This window comes from Suricata suricatta, chromosome 1 (genome assembly GCF_006229205.1).
Source record: "Suricata suricatta isolate VVHF042 chromosome 1, meerkat_22Aug2017_6uvM2_HiC, whole genome shotgun sequence".
NCBI lineage: Eukaryota > Metazoa > Chordata > Mammalia > Carnivora > Herpestidae > Suricata > Suricata suricatta.
Genome location: NC_043700.1, coordinates 151,592,162 through 151,599,069, shown reverse-complemented (window position 1 = coordinate 151,599,069; position 6,908 = coordinate 151,592,162). Strand labels below are relative to the sequence as shown.

The following is a 6,908-nucleotide window of genomic DNA, read 5'->3' as shown; positions in this document are numbered from 1 at the left end:
ACTAAGAATTAGTCACTGTAAACAATTCCTATTTTCTGATGTCATGTTATTGCTTGATCAATAAAAAGAGACACCAAAGCAGACAGAGCAGAGATGCCTGCCTGGTGATCAAGAAAGAAACTTGTGGCTCCCTCATCACTCTCTCGCGCCAACACCGTCCAGTCTTTCAGGGTCCCCTGGACCTGCTGGAGCTGGACTCCAGCATCAAATAAATCTGTTAATGACTTTCCCTTAAACTGTAAGGGATGTCTACAGAAAATGTGTACCTTAGAGAAGTGCATGTTTCCTTTTTTTTTTAAATTTTTTTTAGCGTTTACTTTAGAGAGAGCGAAAGAGTGTGAGCAGGGAAGGGGCAGACAGAGAGAGAGACACAGAATCCAAAGCAGGCTCCAGGTTCTGAGCTGTCAGCACAGAGCCCAACGTAGGGCTCAAACCCACAAACTGTGAGGTCATGACCTGAGTCAAAGTCGGGTAGTTACCTGACTGAGCCACCCAGGCGTCCCAAGAACCGCATGTTTCTTGTTATTGTTCTTGTACTCTGTGCAAGAATATAGTAAAGAGCCAAAAAAAACAAAATTTAAGAGAATAAATCTTTCCAAACACACACATGTACATATATAATACATATATACACACAGAGAAGACTATATATACATATTTATGAAGCAACCTTGTAAAGTCATTTGTTCTATTTTCCCTGATAAAGTCACAAAACTTCAATATTTTTTAAATATCGTAAACTTCTCCTGGAGTAAAATATTATTAAAAAAATAGTTCATTTTTTATTTCATGAAATAAATGTCAATGGCAGTAATATTTTTTAAGTTTATTTGTTTATTTTGGGAGAGAGAGGTAGAGCACACATACACATGTGGTTGAGCCAGGGTGGGGGCAGAGAGAGAGAATCCCAAGCAGTCTCCACACTTACAGTGTGCAGCTCAATGCAGGGCTCAATCCCATGACCCCAGGATCATGACCTGAGCTGAATTCAAGAGTCAGGTGACCAAGAAAAGACTCTTAAATACAGAGAACAAATTGAGAGTTGATGGGGGTGAGGGGTGGGGAGTTTGGGGAGATGGGGAAAATGGGTGATGGGCTTTGAGAAAGGCATTTGTTGGAATGAACACTGGGTGTTGTATGTAAGTGATGAATCACTAGAATCTATTCCTGAAACCAACACTACACTGAATGTTAACTACTTTGAGAAAAAAAAGAGTTGGGTGCCCAACCGACTGAGCCACCCAGGCACCCCAATGGCAATAATATCTTTAAAGTACTATTTATATTTTCACTTAAAAATAAATGTCTGATAGTTCAGGCAGCTTTAATTTTTAAAAAGTAAACTTAAAAAAAGACCATTTCTTAATTTTTACATGATATAATTTTTGTCATATAAACAGTGGTGGCATTATTATTAAGTTCCCTTCAAACAAGCTATTCTATTTCGTAGATGATATTTTTCAACAAGCTGCACAATGCCACATAAAAAGATAGCGGAGTACAAATGTATAAAATGATATATAAGGCAAAAAATCAGTTTCATCTTATCTCCTAACACTGGAATAAAGCTAAAGAAATACATTGTACATATGGTATTTTCTGCACACTGGAATGTGTATATTCCAGTTAAAAACTGAACTCCAGCTAAAGACAGAAGCACAAGATATAAAGAAAAATAAAAAATCTAACAATGAGTCAGAAGGAGTCTTTCTCTTCTGTTCAAACTGAAACCAAGGATTTTTTTCCTCAGCTTTCTCTCAGTGTTTCAGTATTGATTATTAATAGTAGCATTTACATTTCACAACTGAGTGCTAATTTCCAGAAACATTCTGAGACTTCCAGTGTTTAGCTGTGTATCTGTCGGGCAAGCCTAGGCTACTCTGTAGTATCAAACATCCTGAAAACTCTCAGAAGTTTTTTATTGTGTGATAAAGATGAAGATAAAGAATTTGCATGTCATCCTTGTGCTGGGGGTGCACTAATCTTCTCTATATTGTTCCAGTATCAGTATATGGGAGGCCAATGCGAGCACTTCCAGCGGTTTAAAACAATGTTTATTTCTCACTGATGTGCATATCCACCCTGGGTCAGCAATGATCTTTGCCCACTCCTGGAATCATGGGCAACCATAGGCGACAGAGGCTGCATCCCAACAGAGTCGGAGAGGAGGCGGGAGGCGAGCGTGGAGAACCACATGCTGGTTCGTAAAGCCTCTGCCCAGAAATGACACACATCACTTCTGCTCACAGGTAATTGACCAAAGCAAATCACATGACCAAGCCTGCATCAACAGGGTAGGGATGAACCATTTTCCACCTTGAATGTTTATAAATAATATAGTCATCCACAAGCTCTAAAATTACCACATGCATGATTTCATTTGGTCCTGATGACAACCCCTTGTGATACAAAGTGCAGAAAATGAGGGGGGTGTGCTGCAAAACATTTCAGCAGAACCAACCCACCCATGTTCGCTGCTTCTGCTATCTCTGGTCTTCCACTTCAGCCAACTGGATGAGCACAAAGGGTGGGGGAGGCAAGGCCAGAGCAAGGCCCCTTCCAAATTGCTCTGATGCCCATCAGCTTCATGCATCCTGCTGCCTGCCTTTGCAGTGTTCCCAACTCCTTGTACTCTCTGCTATTCCCTGGAATGGAGTGGGCAGGTCAGGCTAGAGGGGCAATGACTAACAGGACAGAGCCGCCAGGAGACACAAAGAGGCAACCAGGGTAGTGAAGCCTGGTCATCTGATCTAAGGACACAGAGCCACCACCAGAGTGCAGCTCCATCTCTGGAAGGTGATGGAAGTATTATATGATGAGAATGCAGGGTACCTGCTCCAGGATAAATGCTAATAAATAACACGCTGTGATAGGTATGAGTAATAGTAGACAAGAGCTTCCTAGTTCACAGGTTGTTCCTGACCCAGATGTCAACATGTGCACTGCTTCTGCCACAATCATAGGTAGATTCCTCACTTCTGGTGACCATGGTCACAAGACCTTGCCCACCCAGAGTGGTTGAAACGCAGACAGTAGAAGCTTGTAGACAGAGTCCCGTTGTTCCTACTGGGCTGCTTCCACCACCCTGGAGCAGCACATGCTACACTGCATTCCCTGTCCACAGTGCGGTAGCAAGTCCTGGTCCTTCTTGCCTGGACTCTTGGCCACTCTGCTCTGGGCAGCATGGTACAGTGGTTAAGCATACAGGTGCTGCCGTCAGACAGACCCGAGCATAAATCTGACTGTATCACTTGACAGTAAAATGTCCTTTGAAAACTCTGCTCCTCCATTCACTCATCTTTAAAGTAGAAATCAGGACCCCTGGGTGGCTCCATCGGTTGGGCGTCCAACTTCGGCTTAGGTCCATGAGTCAGAGTCGCACATTGGGGTCTGTGCTGACAGCTTAGAGCCTGGAGCCTGCCTTTGATTCTGTGTCTTCCTCTCTCTCTGACCCTCCCCCCACTCACATTCTGTTTCTGTCTCTGTCTCTCTCAAAAATAAACATTAAAAAAAATTTTTTTAATAGAAATGATAGAGGCTCCTGGGTGGCTCAGTTGGTTGAGCGTTTGACTTCAGGTCAGGTCATGATCTCACAGTTTGTGAGTTTGAGCCCTGTGTCAGGTTCTGTGCTGACAGTGCAGAACCTACCTCAGATCTTTTGTTCCCATCTCTGTCTACCCCTCCCCCACTCATCCTCTTTCTCGCTCTCTCAAAAATAAACTTTTAAAAAATAAAAGAGAAATGATAAGAGTATTTATTGTCAGGAGTTATTATTGTGAGAGCCAAATGGGTTCATGTATAAGGCATTTATCATATTATCTGACCAGCAGAAATCCTTCCATTATGCTAGCAACTATTACATTCATCATGATTGTGATGATGATGTGCTTCTCAGCTGTACAGGTAACACACACACACACACCCTGCCATTGAGCCTGGATCCACCAAGCACTGCTGTAAACCCTCTTTTTCTTCACCAGGAAAGTGGCGGCTTTCCCTAAGCCAGCAGAATAAGGAAGCAGCATGCCTTGTCTCCTAGGCCCCAAGCCCCTCTCTTTCCTTCTTCTCTCAGAAGCATAAAGTACAACACCTTGAATTCTGCCTCCAACAGTCCTTTCTGTCCAGGAAGCTGCTGCAGAGGCACCTCCTGAACCAGCCCCCAATCCCACTCCTTCCATTCTTGTGGACTCTGCTCCCCAGGGTCCTGGAACACTCCCAGAAGCTGCCTGGCATGCACTAGGCGAACTAGCACCAAATAGACCACTAAATATGTGAATAAAGCAAGGCAAAATTAACTTACAAATGTTGAGAAAGTCACATCTATTCAATTCAGAGGCTCACAAAATCTGACATTTCAACTTCCCAATTCTAAATTTCCACTCAATCTGCTTCTCCCTCAGAGTTCTACCTACTACCCATTACTCCTGTTGAGTAAATGGAGAACAAATTAATTTGTTTTTCATCTTTTGGCAAGTTTCACAGTATTAGAGGAAAATAAAAGTGTTTTATTGACTTGACAGTGAATCTGAAAGGCTTTCAGATCTATCTTCACGTCAATGAATGCTCTAAGGGTATATATCATCAAAAATAAAATTAAGAGCTAAAAAAATGAGTAAAAGGAAAGCAAACTTTAATGCTAAAACAGCCAGAAAATTTATAGCATGGTGTAATGTAGTACAAAGCTCTAGAATGGGGAGGAAATTGCTGTGCTTGAGGAACAGAAAAGGCCCTGTACAGCTAGAGGACCTGGGTGAGAAAGTCACTGGTATGAGATGTCAGATTTGATATGCTAAGTTATTGGCCCCAACATCTCCCTCCCTCTCCTTTGTCTGTCTGTCTGTCTGTCTGTCTGTCTGTCTCTCTCTCTCTCTCTCACACACACACACACACACACACATACACACACATACACACCCATGTCCTTTCCTTTGACATGTCTCTGTAATTCCTCTCAAAGAGGAAGTAGATTTTCCCACTCCTGGACCCTTAAATTGTCTTTGGTTCATGAGACCTCAGCATGCTCAAGTGCTTGGACCTGCCCTCTTGTGCCACCATAGCCTATTGGTCACTGTGCCAACAGAATGAGAGGCCCCTGGAGCAGACTGGCCCCATGTAAACCTGCAGGGTGAAACAGAACCGCCGTGTCCATGCAGCCTGGACTAGCCGGTCCCCAGCCAAGCTGCACTCATGTCAGCAAACAGGCTGGGATCAGCAGAGCTGCCCTGGCTGACGAGCAGATCCCTGAGAAAAAAGAGTTGTGTTAAGCCAGATATTTTAGAGTCATTTGTTCCTTAGCATCACTGTGGCAATATCTAACCAACACAAATCTTTTTTTTTTTTTCGAGGAAGTAATGTCGCAGTTTACTGTACACTCAGCAGCAGTACATTCACCAGGGATAAATTCGTTCCCAAATATGCTTTCTTTTTTTTTTAACCAACACAAATCTTGTAAGGCTTTGTACGCCAAAGTAAGTATTGGTTTTATTCCCGGGAGAGGTTTTCAAAGAGTTCAGTGGCATCATCTGATTTACAATGAATGGATCATAAAACCATTTTGCCATCCAGGAAAGAGAGGCTTGGACTCAAGTAAGATAATTGAAGGAAAAGAGAAGCAGATAGATTCAAGCAGCTTTGTTGTTTAGAGGAGCAGAGAAACAAACAGGGAGTCAGTGGGGCTGGGGAAATGTGAAGAGAAGGGAAGGTTTCGTTTATCTGGTTTTCAAGACATGAAATTCCTAGGGCATGTCTGCATGCTCAAGGGGAGAATCCAGGAGGGGGAGGGGCTGACACTAATGCAGACCCAGCTCTCACTGTGAGCCTCACCCTGTCCTAAGAAGTTCTCTCAGTCCCCTCTTTTAATCTGCATGACTCTGTGAAAGAGACAACAGTAACACCACATTTTACAGATGAGGCAACTGAGGCACAGAGATGGTACATATTTATTTTAAGGTCATATACATAGGAGATGGCAGAGACAAGATTCAAATCAGGCAGTCTGACTCATAGCCCATGTACTTAGCCAATAAGGCAAACTACTACATGAGCCATGTCCCCAAGAAGTGAGAGGGGATGTCCCCAAGAGGAGAGGCGGTGTTCAATAGGCTCAGGAATGCTGCATCCACAGAAATAGGCATGAAATGGAAAGTGTGGTTACAGCTGGAGAGAAGCTGTCTGCTGGGATGGTGACAACGATGGGGGGAGGAGTCCCACCAGGGGGAGGACTGGAAACATGGCAGATGCTGGTCAAAAGATGGATGCTTGGGGCACCTGGGTGGCTCAGTCAGTTAAGCAGCTGGCTCTTGATTTTGGCTCAGGTCATCATCTCACGGTTCATGAGTTCAAGCCCCACATTGGGCTCTGTGCTCACCATGTGGAGCCTGCTTCAGGTCCTCTGTCTACCTCTTTCTGCTTCTCTCTCGCGCACGTGCAAAAATAAATAAATGTTTTTTAAAAGTTTAAAATAAAAAGAGATGGATGCTTGAAGTAAAGGTGTGGACATAGTCTAGTTATGGGCCACAGAAAGGTCAAAGTTAAGACTGCAGAAGTGGTGGCTGAGGATCAAAGAAGCCAAGGTGCCGAAGATGCCAGGGACATGTGGCAGGAAGACAGTGAGGCCAGCCACTGATGGGGAGGGTGTTGGGGCAATAGACAGAGCAACAGAGAGGGGTGATAATGTCTGAAGGCATAACATCCAAAGGAGCTGGTGTTTGAAGGAAGAAGGAAAAGATATGAATGCTGCTGGGAGCCACATTGGCCTTGCTGGATAACAGCCACAGTGAGGAAATGGCAGACCTTTGCACAGCTCCTGCCAGGAGAGGCGAAACTGGTATCTTCTTCTACTACTACTGCTTGTGTTGAAAATAAGCCTGTTGTCATTAATTAGGCCTTACAGCATTCCAAATCAGACC

At 43.8% G+C, this 6,908-nt stretch overlaps 1 protein-coding gene and 1 non-coding gene across 2 annotated transcripts in view; both read right to left on the bottom strand.

Moving 5' to 3' along the window:
- The window catches only part of NMU (neuromedin U), a 169,377-nt gene that overhangs the window by 124,421 nt on the left and 38,048 nt on the right, over positions 1 to 6,908 (bottom strand). The gene's annotated exons all lie outside the window — the stretch shown is intronic.
- LOC115303592 lies at positions 1,929 to 2,032 on the bottom strand. Its single transcript, XR_003914142.1, has one exon. It is a non-coding gene; the product is annotated as a U6 spliceosomal RNA (small nuclear RNA).